A 17,596-nucleotide genomic window follows, 5' to 3' on the forward strand; every position below is an offset into this window, starting at 1 on the left:
CTCATGACCCCTTTTTGATCTCCTGATTTCCCTCCGAAGTATACATCTTTATATTTTTCTAAGTATTCGCTCGACCTCTGCGATCTATCTGTGACATATGTGTCCTTCTTTCTCTTACCAAAAGATCAAATTCTTTCGTCATCCAGCATTCCCTATACTTACCAGCCTTGCCTTTCATCCGAACAGGAAGATACTGTCTCTGGACTCTCCTTGTCTCATTTTTAAGGGTTCCAATTCTCCCCTGTCCCTTTACATGAGAACATCTGTTCCCAGTCAAACTTTGAATGTTCTTGCCTGGTACTATCAAAATTGGCTTTTATGGAATTTCAAATTTTCGCTCCGGTCTATCCTTTTCCATCAGTGTACTAAAACTAAGAGAATTTTGGTCACTGGCTCCAAAGTGCTCCCCAGCTCACAACTCAGTCACTTACCCTGCCTTACCACCTAAGATTTGTGCCTTCGCTAATGGACCCATCCACATAATGAATCAGAAAATATTCTTGCACACCCTTACCCAATTCCTTTCCATCTAAACACTTAACACTGCGCACATCTCAGTCTATGTTTGGAAAGTTAAAATTCCCTACCATTCCCACTCTATTATTCTTACAGAGATCAGAGATGGCCTGACAAAGTTTCTCTTCAAATTCCCGCTGACGGTGGGGAATGGGTCCATAATACAATCCTAATTAGGTGATCATTCCTTTCTTATTTCTCACTTCAACCCGAAAGACTTCCCTGCACCTATTCTGAGGAACATCCTGTAAGTACAGCCGTAATACCATTCCTTATCAAATAACCAACTTCTCCTCTTCCCCATTTCTTGCTCCCCCTTTCCTTCCTTCCCACAGCCTTTGTATTCTGCAACATTAAGCTGCCAGTCCTGTCCACGCTAAGCCACATCTCCACAATTGCTTTGATTTCTAAATCCCATTTTTTAAACCATTCCCTAAGTTCATCTGCCTTCCTTGTTTGGTATCTTGCACTGAAATAAATTCAGGTTAATTGATCAGTCCTACCTCGTTCTATGCTTTGTCTCTGACTGCCCTAACTGTTTGACCGCCTCCTTTTGCCAAATGTACCAGTCTCAGACTGATATTTTTCTCACTATCTCCCTGGGTCCCACCCAGTCCCCTGGTTCCCCGCCCGCACCAAACACCGACCTTATTATTTTAAATCCAAGCAGCTCGAGCAAATCGCCCTGCTCGTATATTAGTCCCCTTCCAATTCAGATTCAATCCGTCCTCCTGATACAGGTTATTTCTCCCCCAGGATCCAATGATAACAAAGTGTGAATTCTTGTCCCCTGCACCAGTACCCCTCCCACGCATACATCTGCTCTATCCCCCTGGTCCTACGCTCACTACCTTGTGGCACTGAGAATCATCCATGTATTACTATGCTCAAGGACCTCCTTTTAACTTCCTACCTAACTTCTTACATTCTCCCTTCAGAATTTCATCTTTTTTTCCTTCCTATGTCGTTAGTTACAATGTGCATAATGACCTCCTGCTGGTACCATGCCCCTTTGAGTATATTCTGCACCTTCTCCAAGAGATCCTTAATCCTGGGAGCAGAAAGAGAGCACTCCATTTTGATTTCTCACTCCTGGCCGCAGAAACATCTATCTGAGCCTTTGACTATCAGAACTGATCGTTTGGAAACTGATGTACTGCTTGTTACATTAGAGCCAGACTTGGTACCAGAAACGTGGCTGTTAGTGTTGCATTCCCCTAACAGTCTATCACCGCTATGTTTTTCACAAGAGCACGGTTGTTTAAAATGGGTGTAGTCACCGGAGACTCCTGCACTACACACCTTCCTCTCCTACCTTTCCTGGTGGATTCCCATCAAACTGATTGTATCTGTGGTTATTCTCTCATCCTATTAGTGCTATTCATCACACTCCGACCTCCAAAAAATTCCTCATTACCTCAAGCTGCTGCTCCAATCCAATCCATGCGATCTGATGGGATTCACAACCAAACATACTTACTGTAGATCCTAATCATCGGTAACATCGAAGCTGTCAAGAAAATCCCACATCCGACAGGAAGATTATATCACTCTACTAAGGGCCACCACTGCGGCTGAGCAACCTGCGGACCCAGAAAATATCACTGTCTAACTGTGCTAAAAGGCACAGCTCCAGGCTAACGTTTTGCCTATGCTTTTTACTTTCATAATTTCGTCAAGAGACGGACCTCAATAAAACATAAAACCAAAAAGAACTCACTCTACTCACTTTGGTACATTTTCACAAAAAAAAATGTCAGCAAGATTACAAGTAAAAGCCTGTGCCATGAATTCGCCCACACAGGTTCCTCCAAGGTCAGTTGCAATTTTCGTTTTGTTGCGTTTTCGTAGATGCACTCTGATACCCAGAAATACATGAACTCAAAAAGCAAAGGCAGATTCACTGCAATGGCAAAAGTGAGGACTGGAGATAATGGAGGTTTAGAGTCGAGTGTGCGGTGTTGGAAAGCGCAGCACGTCAGGCAGCATCTGAGAAGCAGGAAAATCGACGTTTCGGACATTCCTGATGAAGGGGTTTTGCCCAAAACTTCTATTTTCCTGCTTCTCGGATGTTGTCTGACATGCTGTCCATTTTCAGCACTCCACTGCTGTGTCAGTCAGCACTGTAGGTGTCTCTGTCTCTCTCTTTCGCTGGCCATGTGATCTCTAGCTTTGTCTTTCTCCCTCCTTTTTAAATTGACGTTTCTTTGGTCTTTCTTTTCCACAAATTTCGATAACAATGCAATAGCTTATAAAATAATAATTACTTTTCCTGGAGTTAATGGAAATCAGCTCTGCCATCGAAGATCCCCCCAAAAAGGAGCAGCTCTTAAGGCTGCAATCTTTGCCCGTCCCCATATACAATTACCTAGAATTGGCTGGTCACTACAATTCAAGAATCATGAGTTGTTGCACTGGAGAAGACGTTATTATTTGACGGCTCATGCTCACAAATCTGAGAAAGGTTTGTTTTATCATTAAAGGCACAAACCCCGATAGAAGCCCCGTCTCTGTGAGGATAAACTGAGGATTTGTAAACTCACTGAATCCCTCATACTTTGTTTTGGGAAGTGAACAATTCCTTGTCATGTTTAACAAATGTTGTAATTTTTTTTGTACACTCAGTCACCAAATAATGCAAAATGCAAATCGAGAACTGTGACTTTTTGACACATTCTCTGCGTTATCTGACTCAAATTGATTGGGGCTGTGCTTGTTGATATTTTTTGAATAAACGACATAATGCAAAAGAAAACAGGAAATTCAGTGCTGCAATTGCAGAGTGTGACAGATCTAATCCTTTGTATAATGAAAATATAATATGGTAAAAATTCAGTCTCTATGATTTCTATTGTGTTTTGATTACGTCAGGGATAATTAACATTTGAAGTGATAATCCAAATACTCAGCATTTCATAAACAGTGCAAGATTTCACAGTACTCCTTTAAAAAAAATATTAGTTTTTTTAATGAGAGTAACTAAGCAAGGTAAGCAATACTAACCTCATGAATTATTGAATCCTGAAGTTCCAAACTTAGTTAATCTTATTCCTCCCCATGATGAAATCACTTTATGCACTGCAAAAATTATGAAGCAACAAAAACTTCTTCAGTGAACAACTGGAAGGGCGCCGCAGTCTACTGAAATTCAACTGAACACTTCACCATGTCCCAGTGGTGGAAACTGACAACACAGAAACAGGCTATTTCAGGCACCAAGCGAATTCACTTTCACACTCCTCAGTCTTTCTGCAATCTCACAGAAATGCTCGGAAGTTATGGCACTGCAAGACGTCATTCATGTCTGCATCAACTGAATAAACTAGCTACCTGCTCTGATACAACTTTCCAGCATATTTTCCACATTGTCGAAGGGTTGCACACTTTACATGCAGATCCAAGTTCCCTTTGAATGAGTTAAGGTTTGACACCTCAAGCCACCATCAAAACTGGGAAGTGAATTCCAGTTGCATCATCATCTTCTAAATGAAATGATAGGCCTAAATTTTCTTGATAATCCTCCCATTAATTTTTCTCACTCTATGTCTCCTGGTAAATGGTCCTGCATTCTGGGAGACAAGTCTCCATCCAAGACCCTGCTTATTTTGCACATCTCAATCACGACAAATCTCATTCACATCTGTTTCGTTAAAATCCATCTTTCCTCAATGCTGCAGTAATTTCCACGTACTAACACCATTCTTGTTAATCTCTTCTTTACTCTCCACAGTGCAATTCTGTCTTCGCTGCTCGGTGATGACCAGTACTGTGCACAAACCCACAGCTGGAAGCCACCCGGTGTCTCATGTAGTTCCAGTATTACAGGTCTGGTGGTGGGGAGGGAGGGAATTTGTTTTGCGTTGGCTGTGGTGCAGAGTGAGAAAGGAGTAAGTTTGGGAGGAGTAATATTGAATTACATCTCAGTGTGGATATCTGATCAGGATCTGGGACATATAATAGACTTGAATGGATATAGTAGGGCCCAATCTATTTGACGTGTGGGGGTAGTTTATCAGTTCCTCCGGAGTAAGTCTAAGTGTTAAATCGTCTAACGACTGTTCTAACACCAGCTGATTAATTAAAGATCAAGCCAGATCGTCGAAGAAATCCAGCCTGATGGATCATAACTTTATTTGTTTTGATTTAATAAAGTGATCACTTGCTGAATTATAAACGCACAATGCTGCAAATATTGGTTCCACAAGAAAACAGAGATTTATTTCAAAAGAAGTGACGATAAAATAGAATGAGAATCTAGATTAAATTGGTGCTGGAAAAGCACAGCAGGTGCTTCATCAGGGCTTTTGCCTGAAACGTCGATTTTCCTGCTTCTCGGATGCTGCCTTACCTGCTGTGCTTTTCCAGAACCACTCTAATCTAGACTCTGCTTTCCAGTATCTGCAGTCCTTGTTTTTACCCCGATAAAACACAATAAACCAAACTACGTACTTGTTCTGCAGATTCAAAGGCAATGAACACAGAGGAAATGTATAACTCTCATTAACCCCAAACCAATAGAAAAATGAAGCAAAAGGACATGACTTTTATATATTATGTAAAACACGACTCCCAGTGTCGTTACAAAGAAACAACCCTCACATAATATTCACATCAGAATCCATTTATATAACAATTGGTTAAATGCTTGTGATTGTCACTTGTAAACTGGAACTGCAATGGATTTCTTCATGGAGCTACCACACAACTGAGTGTCAAAGTACTCAGCTTTAAACCATCGCTACAGTGATTATTCTTGTCCCAACACTTCGACCTGGGACCAACACAACATTTTCATTCGAAGGCAATGCAATTTACAGAAGCCCTCATTTCCTTCGCATGAGCATAGATCTATGCATCCAATCATTTCCAGGTCTGACTGGAACTAAAAGAAATGACAAAAATGATATCAGTGAAAGCAAATCTTTCTCAGTTAAGTGTTTCTTCCTCCATCGCTTATTCCAGAACTCTTCAACAAATCTTACAGTCTCCATTAACACCATGCTGGTTTGTAATCATCAAAAATAAACACAGGTTCACTAATGCACAAAGCCATTTAGCCGAAAGCCAAACCTCAAACGCAATTTTTAAAACAAATTTATGTTATTGCAGACATAACTTCAACTTCAGATGCACAGAGAAGCCTACTGCTTGTTCACTCAACAAACAAGAACAACATGCAAATGAACTGATTTTGCAAACTCTACATAAAAATACCACGGCTTATATTTTTGCAAAGTGATTCAGTTTATTAATTCCACCGAAAATCTTTATAGTCTTCGACTAAAATAGTCATTTCTGGATGGTTCCCAGAAGAGAGGAATAGTTTTCCAGGCAATTCCTGTGGAATCTGCGATGATGTGGATTCCACGCAGTCCCTGTAATCTGTGATTAAATTACTGATTGTCTGCTACTGTGTGACCTTTGGGCACAATATGGCCAGGTATCATTGCCAGTGGCAGAAGACACCCGCAGAGAATCCTCAAACAGATTCACACAAATTCATAGGTGCAAGGCACTTACCAGGAATTGTTACAAACGGAAGGGTCGTGAGAAATATTTTCCTCACAACATAAAGTGAAAACGTCATTTTCTTCCTCAATCACTTTGTGATGTCAATTTCACTGTACTCAATGCCGTGGTGATATAATCTCAAAGCCTTTCATTTATGTCTGTTGGCATCGTCTAGGGGACTGTTACATTAAAATATGGTTCAATCAATTTATTTACAAACTTGAACAAACAGGTGACAGCGGTGAGTTAACTCTCAGTTGTCACAGAGCATTTTTAGAACTGATGTTTATTGGATGATGCAAATCTCAAATCGTCGAGAGGAAACATTGGAAAATGCATGTTGATGAAAATCATAGAATCCTTACAATGTGGAAGTAGACCAATGGGCCCATCGAGTCCACACCGACCCTGAAAAGTCTATCTCACCCAGACCCACCCACTGTCCCTGTCAGGCAGCAGAGCTAAGTACTGAGCTACTGTGCCAATCTGTCCACCAGCATTGACACCCCAACACCATCTCTCGAACACTGAAAACTCATTTTACTTCAGTGTCATCGTTCCCTTGCCTTTGACCATTTGGAAATTTAAATTCCAGTTGTTGAGCGTCTCTCTCTGAGAAATGTTCTCCTCAACACTGGCATATGGCTTCCCTGGTTATCAGCGGCTGCTTTGTAAAAGGATGATAGTTGGTTAATGGAGACGACACATTGTATGTTTTAATAAATCAAACATCGTGATCGAATTCCTCTCCCTCCACAGGTACAGCGTCTGAAACTAATATAACGTTTCCTGTGCAGGCAATAATTGAAATCAATAAAATAATCACTGAAAATTGCTCTCAAAGGCTATGCAAACTCCAATCAATACAGATCCTTCTACTGGGATACGAATGTGCTGGACATTTTGCAGAGCTGACTCTGAGACACACCTGACCTATGCAGAAGCACATGGGCCTGAGTCATTATCTCTTCCCTGCAGTGTACTGAGCAGGTATAGTGAAGAAACTTCAAACATCTGACTAATGGTAGATTTGCGCACTTAAGGATGAAGAAATTTCAAATTCTGGAAATGTTTGAGAAGTAGTAAATGTTATCAATGAGAACGTACAGTGATGGGGAAATGGGAATTGCTGTGAGGACTGATAAAGTACAAAAAACAGAGAGCAGGAATAAATCTGTCATATTCATGTTCACCGGCTGATATTAGTGAGTACCACAATTATCATTCCTCGTGCCATTTATGATCTGTATCCATGACTGAGATGATAGGATCATGTGTAACGTTGGTGATCACACAATGTTAGGTGAACAGTAAAGGAGGAGAGAGGAAGAATGAAAAACGAAGGACAGCTTCAGTGAGTGATTGAGCACAAAAATAGTCTGTGCAATTTAATGTCGAGAAATGTGAACAAATCTTCAACCATTTCAATCTTGGAAAGATTTCAGGCCACCAGTAACTTTTCGATGCTCACTCCAGTCGTAAATCAAAAGTCTACAGGAATCCTTTCGTTCCATTCACTGCCAGTAGTTTCTATTATTCTCTTGAAAACTTTACTTTCCTCACACCCTGCTAAATTTGAGGAATTCCACCCTGGGTTTCCATCATTTTGGTCCCTCATATTGATCCCTTTTAGTTCAGTTACCATTCTGGTCAAATGATGCTGCACTCAAACAGACATGGACGCAAAACATGGTTTATATTTTTCGTTTTTTCCCCACTTATAGAGTCAGTTTGGTTCTGTGTTAACATAAAGTTGCAGCAGGGTTCAAAGCTAAATTGATTGACTTTTTCAGAATCATCCGTCCTGACCCGACAGTGTCCAGGAAGATCTATTGTTTGAAAAGTGCCGAGAGTCGAGAATATCACAAAACATCTTCAGCACATTTTTGAGGTGTGGTTGACTGTGAGTGTGACAGGGAAGTGTGGAAAATGAGGAGGTCCTCATCCACATTGGCGCCAACCCTTCAGAATCTTGCATCCTGCCATTAATCACATTTTATTTACAAAGCAAGAGCCTTTGACGGAAGACTGTCACTGAGTCAGGTACTAGGCATCTCAGTATTCCTGACATTTACCCTTCAGAATCAGCCTGGTCTCCCTGACTGACACAGAATATTGGCTCCAGTCAGGGATTTCTTATCCAGTATAATCCAGCTACCCCATCTCATGGCAATCATTACCAGGGTGAAAAAAACAATGAGTTTCTGAAAGTGCGGATTAACAATCGGGCAAGAAATTAAAATGCTGATCCATGGGTGACTCCGAGTGCTCAATAAGCCGAAGAAGGTGTGGCTGGAAACACTGGTTCCATGAGGAAGTGCTTTGGGCATCTCAGTCATTGGAAATGTTTCTCAGGCTGGGGCGACCTGAATGCATTGTGATTGTTTTGTTTTAATTGGATGGGGATTGCAACTCAGCTCGGGAGATATACGACTGTTGTTGGAGAATATTTAATCAGACCTGTCAGAGGATTGGGAATCTGAGATCAAACGCATTTAGTAGGGAAATGAAGCTGGTCATTATAAGTAGACAATCTGTGAGTGAAAGAGAAAAGCAGCAGAATCACAATCTGGATCTGTTAAGATGTTGTGCATCTGAATTCTGGTCTCCAGGATCAAACTTCCATCCCCGAACTCACATTTCTCGGGACAGAGTTATTTCCAGCACGTTTCTTTTTCATTTTCGGGAGAAGCTCAATAACATAGTTACTATCGAAAGATTTTTTTGATTTTATTTTGTCTTTATGATGATGTGTGAGATATTTGTTCTGAAATAGACTGCAAGTATACATCAATATTTTGAACAGTTCACTACCGCCCAAGAACCTAAAGCCAGAATGCACATTGGAAGGACTAATATATTACATCTCACAGCATTGGATTGACACAGGAGCACAGATGTTAGCATGCAGCAATCTGTTATATATTTCCACAAATTACGAAAACAATGAGAAAAAATTACGTCACAATATTGTTGTATTTGGAAGAATGCCCATAAAATGCTCAAATTGTTTATTAAGTTGGAGAACGAAGAAATGGAATATGAACCTCAGAGCCCTGAAGCTAACAATAAAGAACAACAAGGAATTGATGCCTAAATGGTCAACCGTGGACTCAGTTTTCTGTGGATAGGGAATGGCTAAAGAGTATGAAACATCTTCATGAATCACAACACTAATTCAGTCACCTCTCGGACAATGAAAAAACAGGATAGGTGACAATGGGTGGGGCTGCCTGATTCCACGGCTGTTCGGGAAACTTTCTGATTCCCACCCATTTACTCAGACTGCACGAACGCGGTTGATGCAGAGCATTGGCATCCAATTGCAGGTCTCGTTACAAAAGCCAATTTTGGAGAGTACATCCCACCTGTTGGTATGCAATTTCTTGTAAATGGCATTTTCCTAGTCCAGGCTGGTAAGGCAGGTTGCCAATCTCGCTGTTTCACACATAGACATTTACATTGCTGAGGAGTGCGAGACTCTGAGAGATCGTTCTGCCAAGTACACCACAGGCTTTGTCGGGGTGAATCATTGATCCTGAAGCAGACCTGACCTAGTTGATGATAATCTCAGACAGGATTCTGTCAATTGCTTTTTGCAGTGAAACCAGTCGTCAGTCCTCCCTGTGCACCTTCTAATTTGAGATGAGAGGGATGGTAACTTTCCTGTTTGATTCACACAGGCTACCTGTTCGAAGCATACAGTTATCCACTTCCAGCAGGTCTAGGCCAATCAAGTGCCACAGAGGTGAAAACAACTCAGGTGGGCAGCCATCACTTCTGGAAGTTGTACTCATTCTTAAGGACTTGAGGGTGTTGGTCAGCTTCTACAGAGGTAACGGCTGGTCCAGACTCTCCCGTGTGCTGTTGTCTCAGACCTCTGTGGTACAGGACAGGAACAACTGTGCGGCTGCGCTGTCTGCGCACTTCATATCATATCGACTGGCAAAAAGGGATTTGCTGATCTTCAGAATATTCTTCCTGGTGGTCGTGGTGTCAGTAGAAAACCTTTTAATCCAGATTGATCGGACAATTCCCCCCAAGGCCTGGCTCCACAAACAGACAAAGATTGTTTGGTGTGTGCTTTTCCCCACAAGCTGTACCAAAGGCCACAAGTTACTCTCAGCAAACAGTTCCCAATTCACAGCTCGAAGCCCATTTCATTACAAAAATGCAAAACACAAAAAGTCAGTGAGGGGCCTATCACATCTGCTCCCCATCATTTCTGTTGTAGTGTTCATCTTCTCCTTTGTGAAGTACCTGTGGGTACATGAACAGCAAGAGTTTGGAGGGACATGGGTCAAATGAGACAATTTCGGGTATCTGATCGACATCGATGAGTTTGATTTGATTCAATTTGATTGCTTTATTGTGACGTGTACGGAAATGCACTGAAAAACTTTGTGTATGAGCAGTCCAGGGAGATCACACGAGGCAACGATGTGCAGAACAAAAGCTTTTGACAGAGTCATACAGGTTATATTGCGCAGGGCGTACAACACAGGTCAGCGTTAGGAAAATCAGCATTACTTGAGTCAAGAGAGTCCATTCAATAGTCTGATAACGTCTTAGCAGAAGCTGTTTCTGAACCTGTTTTTGTATAGTCAGGTTTCTGTACCTTTTGCCTGATGGAAGAATTTGTTGGGTATCATTACCGAGGCGGCAGGGGTCTAATGGAGTCGATCGATGGAAGTATTGCTCGCGTGATGGCCTGGGTTGTTAGGATGTCTGACTGGGATGAAGTCGAAGATTTATACAGATAATAAATTGATTGAATGATCATCAATTTCTGTTTGTGTTTCTGATATACAGAGTCTGCAGTTCCTTTGGTTTTGTTCAGCCCCTTCTCTAGCTTGTTGCACAGGAGGAGGTCATTCAGAAGTTGGAGGCAATGGCCCAGTGGAACTATCACTGGACTGTCAATCCACAGACCCAGGTAATGTTCTGCGGACACAGACAGAGCAGATTGTGTTATTTGAATTCAATAAAAGTCTGAAATTAACTAGGCTCATGATGACCGGTTCAGAGAGTGGAACTGCCATCCTTTCCAGTTCACTACTACGTGTGAATCAAGACGCATAACAATGTGGTTGACACTGACCTGCCCTTTAGGCAATTCGGGATGGGTGATAAATGCTGATGTTAGCCAGCGACGCCCTTATCCCTGAATGAAGAAAAACAAAGCCCCTTCTTGAACCTGTAACAGAGGAATTGGAGGAGGCAATTCCACCTATTTTTTAAATTGGAAAGGGGACTAGCAGAACGCCATTCATCCCCTCTCAAGTGGGAAAGAACAGTCGATGGGCATTACATCAGCCCACACTGTTCGACTTGAAAAAAACAACAAGGCACGCGGGAAAGGGAAGTTGTGAGGAGAGGGAATTTGTGTGACGTCCAATTACAATTGTATTGAGAATGAGGAACAGTCGTTGAGATGGAAAGAAGTGATCCTTGAAGGCAATGCAACAGGGATCAACTAATTGTGTCAATAGACAGAGTGTGAACAAGGCTCATTATTGAATTTGCAGGAATGAGACCATTTGTTGATTGCTTACAGGAAAGCAGTACTCCTCCCCCCAACACTGACTAAAGGTGGAAATCATCTCCCTTACTCTGCATGTTATACTTTCTCTCGTCCCCAGTATTTAATCATCAATATTATCCTGTATGCAATCCACTGTCTTCCCCAGTGTTTAATTGTCTCCTGATACTCTATCTTTCAATTTCTATCTGTCTCTCTCTGGATTTAAGCCTTTGTCCGTATTCCAACTCTCTGTTCACTACCTTGTATTTACTCCTTTCCCTATTTGTCTGGATTTAGCCTCTACAATGATTCTTTGCACAATACGATCATTATCTGCATTTGATCTTCTCTAGTTCCTTGTGTTACCCATCGCTCCTCCTTTGTATTTAGCCCTCTATGTTACTGTCTGTTTAACCCTGTCGCTAATACTTTCCGTTGAGGTTGGTCAGAATTACCCTCCATTGCACCAGATCTATGTAAACAGGACACAAGATAATCATTAACTTCCAATTTGTATTCATCTTTCTCCCTATTACTCTCTAATTATCCGTCTCTCTATTACTCTTCATTTAATCCTCTCAACTTGAGGATCTGAAACCTGAATTCAGGCTGAGGTAACTCGCTGTTGTAAGGAAGAACTACTTAATACATATTCTTACGAACATAGGTGTAATTAAAATGGCTTCATAACACAAATAACATAACAATGGCTTCGAGGCTGCAAATTGACAATTCTGCTTAAAGTTGCATAAAATGGCTTTTAACCCACTAAAGCTGCATAATTGACTTGCCCACAATCTGTCTCAACAAAGATTAATAGACAATGCTTCCTTTGCAGCATAGAAATAACGAGACTAGTTACTGGCCATCCTAACGGACCTTGAAGTGCAGGGCAAAAACTCAGTGCGTGAGATAAGAATGGTTGAAGTTTTGAGAAATAACGTTGGTTCCCAGGAAATATCATTGGGTTAAGTTGCTGTCAATAAATCCATTTCATTAAATTGATTGGGAATTGTTTAAACGAACTGTACAATTGTCACCAGTACCTCTCTTTTAGAAAAGTATAAAAATGTCTCCGTTTGAAGCCAGTTCCTCTCAGCAACACTGGAGTTTTTAACCTCTGTGTTTCTGGATGATCTGTGCTCAGCCGTGAGGAAAAGAATGTGAAGTCATCAAGACCAGACCGATTGCTTCTATTTATTGACTGATGGCAGAACAGACATAACACCACACACACCCACCCCTGCACTGGCACCAGGGGCCCAGATCTTCGTCTGCTGCTGTGACCTGGACTCTGAATGGATGGATTTCGGTCAGCAGTTGACTTCAGAGGATTCAGCCAGCCAGACATGAGTATTTTTACCCGTTCGGTTTCCTTCTCATTCATGTCGTGGTTAACACGACACCTCGCTGCTTAACATCTCAGTCCAGCCGGACTGAAAGAAAGGTGTCTGGGACCCCGGGGAATCGGGGACTCCAGGATGTCGGGGACTCCCACTAACAGGTCGGGGACCTGTGCTTAGAGTGGGCCACTCTCAAAAGGGAGGGGTTGGGGGAACCCAGGGAGTCGGGGGATCCCACTAACAAGTCGGGGACCCTCAGGCAGAGTCGGGAACTCAGAATAAGTCGGATTGGTGTTGTTTAAGAATGTCGATAAAGTTCCACAGAAATCATTTTTCTTGTTCATTGTCGGGTTGTTGATTAGTGAAAGCTTTCGGTCGAGGTTATCTTCTCTGTTTTATCTGTTCAGCTTACCTTGTCCTGCTTTGCTGCTTTGTCTTGTTTGTCCGCTGTGGTTTTGTTCTGTTTGTTTGGCTGTTGGTTCTTTGGTTATGGAATATAGAAGGTGGTTGCTGCTTTTGTTGCATTAAAGAAAATAAAGCTGGCCAGTGATAAAATTCTCGCATACTTGGTTAAGCAGCTGCGTGCCGCAGCCAGGATTTATTATACTAGTGTGTGCGTGTCTGTGTGTGTGTGTGAGAGAGAGAGACTCAGTTGATTCTGCATCATTTGACATCAATACAAACTTGCTCTCAATTTCTCCATAATTCCATGCTTCTGTCAAAGATCATTTTCACCACTCTCACCCCAACGTGTAGTACTAATGAAAGAATTGACCGAATGAAATATAGCAGTAGCAATACGTCTGGGCCTCTGGTGCATAATCATTCTGTTCAAGGATGAGAGCAGGACTCTGCTCAATTTTATGTATAATCTAAACCTAACATGGAGTAAAATCACTTCAGACTTTAACATTTGCTCTTTGAGTGGAGGAATTGCATGAACCTTATTTAATTTCGTTACATTTTGTAAAACTGGAAGATCCAAGGTATCCCAAATAAACAGCACAGTTTTCAGAAAATGATACTAGCAGATTTGATTTTTGTTTCAGACTCGTTATTTGCACTTAATTTTAAGTTTGCCGTGTTTCATTGGTAATTATGGTGTGCAAGTTATAACTTTATTTGATATCAATTCCCCTTCCTTAATGACAATTGAAGTTTCAGTTCAACATTAAGTTGCGATAAATCATGTAACAAAATTAACATCCTATTCTTCATACCTGCGTCGTTGGATTCGGCCATTATTCGAGCATTAGAATTTTTTTTGTTATCATGTGAGTAGACAAGAACTTCTAATGCAGCAGCGGTCAATTCATGGCCAATAGCATTGTAAATGAACAATGACTGGTCAGGACTGTTTAAGGAACCTAATCTGGGCTTGAAATTGAAGGACAAGAACCAGGTAATTATAATGGATTTCAGAGTTGGAAATTGTATACATTTTACATTTTAAATATTGAACACTGAATAAATGAATTTCCACCATATATTGATGACTTATAAAATGTCTTAATCACCTGTTCAACTTTCAGCTCTGAATTACAGATAATGATTATTTTATTTACTATTATTTTGTAATTAATTTTATTAGCCCCGAATCACAAGCGCAGAATTAATTGTCAGGATCACTTGGTCTTGTTCTTTTACACATTATTAGTGACCTACCTCATTGCCTATTGGTTAATTTGAAGAATGGCTGCATTAATTTGATGCTAACTGAAGAATAGAAAAATACTTTACTGGCCAGTTGAGTGGATTTTGCATGTGATTGGGGATTAATGTATTTATAGCAAATGGGACTCCCAAAAAATGGGAGGTGTTGTGAATGGGTAGATGGGGAAATAAAAGGGATATGAGAAAAATGTAAGGCTACTAAGGCTGAGGAATATACAAACAGGGTTAAGCAAAAACGCTATAAATCAAGAACTTAGATTCTACTCGGAATCCCGAGCCTATTTGAAAATGGGGATTTTGTTCTTGGATACCCTTGGGAAAGGAGAGAATGGTTTATACTCTCTTACAATGGACACGCCGCGGTCTCGAAACTTGATGGAAGGGACCCCTACTGCTAATAAGGTCACAGGGCTACTCCATCATTGCACGCTCATCAAACGACCCCCATGCAAGGGGGGTGATGATGAAGATCGAACTTACCCTATTATATGGACTCATCTTCGTCGGCATTGGTGCTCAAGAACGGACGGTTTACCCGTCCGAGCTTTTGCAACCAGACACTGTGTCTTTTTGTGCCGAGAGACTGATTCTTTCGATGAATGGAAAGTTACCAAGAATGATTCTCGCAATGGTCAACTGCATCAAGAAGATCGGACAGTTCGTTTATTGGACAAGTCTCAATGGTCTTTACCCTGTCAAGGTGTTGTGTGCCAGTTTGATTTCAGCTGTGATATGAGCGGCCCGAGTAAGCCTGTCCTGTATTCAAAGAGGTCTGAATTGGCACATCCCAGAAGAGAAATTGGGGAAATATTATATTTCGCGAACAATATGTTTCCTCAAATTCGCAATAAACTTTATGGCTGGGATGAAGTGGTCTGTTATGCCATTACATCAGCAAAGGACTCGTTGACCACTTTCCCCTCCCGTCCACCCCATCCCAACATAGGAATCTGGAACGCTTCTTCGTCGTTTTCTGGACATGATATTTCTTTGGACTGTTAATTATCCCCACCTGCTTGTTGCTTTTGGACATACTCCGTGATCGCCTATCCCAATTGTAACGACAGAATGTTATGGGGGTACATTTACGTGAATGTGTCCAAGACTATTCCATGCACCTTGAGTAAATGGACCAATGGCGACTGATCCCCTGTGCGGCCTCGCATCTCATGCATATGCCTACGGGAGGAGTATGTCTCTGTAACCCTGTTATTACTGGTGTTCAGGCCCTTTGTGGTGTGGTTAACAGCACCACCAACCTTCACTGTGAGACCTCGAATGGCATCTCTGTCTTCCCCATTCTTGGATGGAAGGAAACATTCTGGGAGAATGACCACATCTCTTCCCATAGGACGCACCACAGTTACATTGAGCAGCTTTCATGATCAGCGTTCAGTGCAACCACACTTTGGAGTCATCGCCGACACATATATTCGGGAAGTTTTTTTTTCCAGCCAATTCAAAGCAACCAACTAACTTGTTCTTCGTTGAAACAGGGATTCCCCCTGCAATAGCCGTAGGGACACGTTTCCCGACTACTGTTCCCTGTCCAACTTCCTGGGAATGAGGTTTCCCCACCAAAGTTCAGTTTTATTTGAGTTCTGTGTACAGTGGAGGGGTGCTCGGGCTTTGGACAACACTGAAGCTCAGTCTGTGTACTGTGAATTTCTTAGTACTATTTTCCTTCGGAGGATCTTCTGGAATGATGAGCTATCTAAAACGAAATTATGTTATTTGTGGTCTCAGACTCTTGGGCAAAGAGACAGTCTTGGCCTTGGCAGGGGTTTAGGACATGCTCTCAGAATTATGCCTAACTTCCAAACAAAAGCGGTACGTCCTCGACTACCTACTCGCCAAAGAGGGTGGGCTTTTTGCCATTGTAAAGGGCAAGTTTATGTTGGGGTTACTGACCGCATCGAGAATATTACCAACCATGTAGATAACATCCACACCTTCCTCACTCAAATGACAGAAGGCACGGAATGCGGAGATTTGGGTTTTGGCTCATGGTACAACGGGTTGATAAGTCTGGCCATGTATATTGTTATTGTTTTAATTAGCCTCTTTGATGGCGTTGCTCTGACTAAATGTATTATTGGTAGGCTAATAATTTCTGTTGACAACATCGGTTCTCCCCATAAAATGCTTCTTCTCCATCCAAATGAAGATGAGGACGTGCGATTGCCTACCCTTGGTTCTTTGGAGGTGGAGAAGGAAGTATGTCATTCTCTAGCGTCCATTTGATTGGACTGATCGAATCTGTTTAGATCAGAGTGGTGCTGGAAAAACACAGCAGGTCAAGTAGCATCCGAGGAGCAGGAAAATCGACGTTTCAGGGAAAAAAAAACCTTCATCAGGAAACTAATGGCATCATCAGGGCATCTAATATGAGCTCTCCCATAATATGGTGTGGTCATGGATCGACTAAAGAGGGGAGATAAGGATCTGGAAACTGAAGACAGGCTGAGGTAACGAGATGTTATCAGGATGAGTCACTGCAATCCTTCCTTTCATTGAATATTTCCCTGTCTTGTATCGTTCATTAGGCTTTGGTCCTTGAACTGAAGTAATAGTTTAGCTGTCAGGGTGCAGGAGCTACAGATACTGATAGTTAGATATTTCGCAACTTGCCAGAAATGCGCTATTTTGACCAATGTGTGCACCGTGACCTGCTCAAGGATTCATTTGAACCCTTTCAGGAGATGGAATATCATGATCAGACATGGACAGAATCACAACCAAAGGATCACCGAAACACACCCACACTCTCGTGCAAACATACACGTACATGTAGAAACACACACTCACCCTCAAACTCACTTACACATACATGCAGATCACATACCTGTACACAGAAATATAGTCAAAGTGAGATATAGGAACATACTGACAAACAAAAGCACACATAAACGTACACATATGCACAGATGCACAATAATACCATCAGTCTGAAACATGGAAACACATCAACACACAGACTACAGCAACATTCCAGCACCCTCACAACACACAGGAATGAAAACAGAGT

This window comes from Chiloscyllium punctatum, chromosome 47 (genome assembly GCF_047496795.1).
Source record: "Chiloscyllium punctatum isolate Juve2018m chromosome 47, sChiPun1.3, whole genome shotgun sequence".
NCBI lineage: Eukaryota > Metazoa > Chordata > Chondrichthyes > Orectolobiformes > Hemiscylliidae > Chiloscyllium > Chiloscyllium punctatum.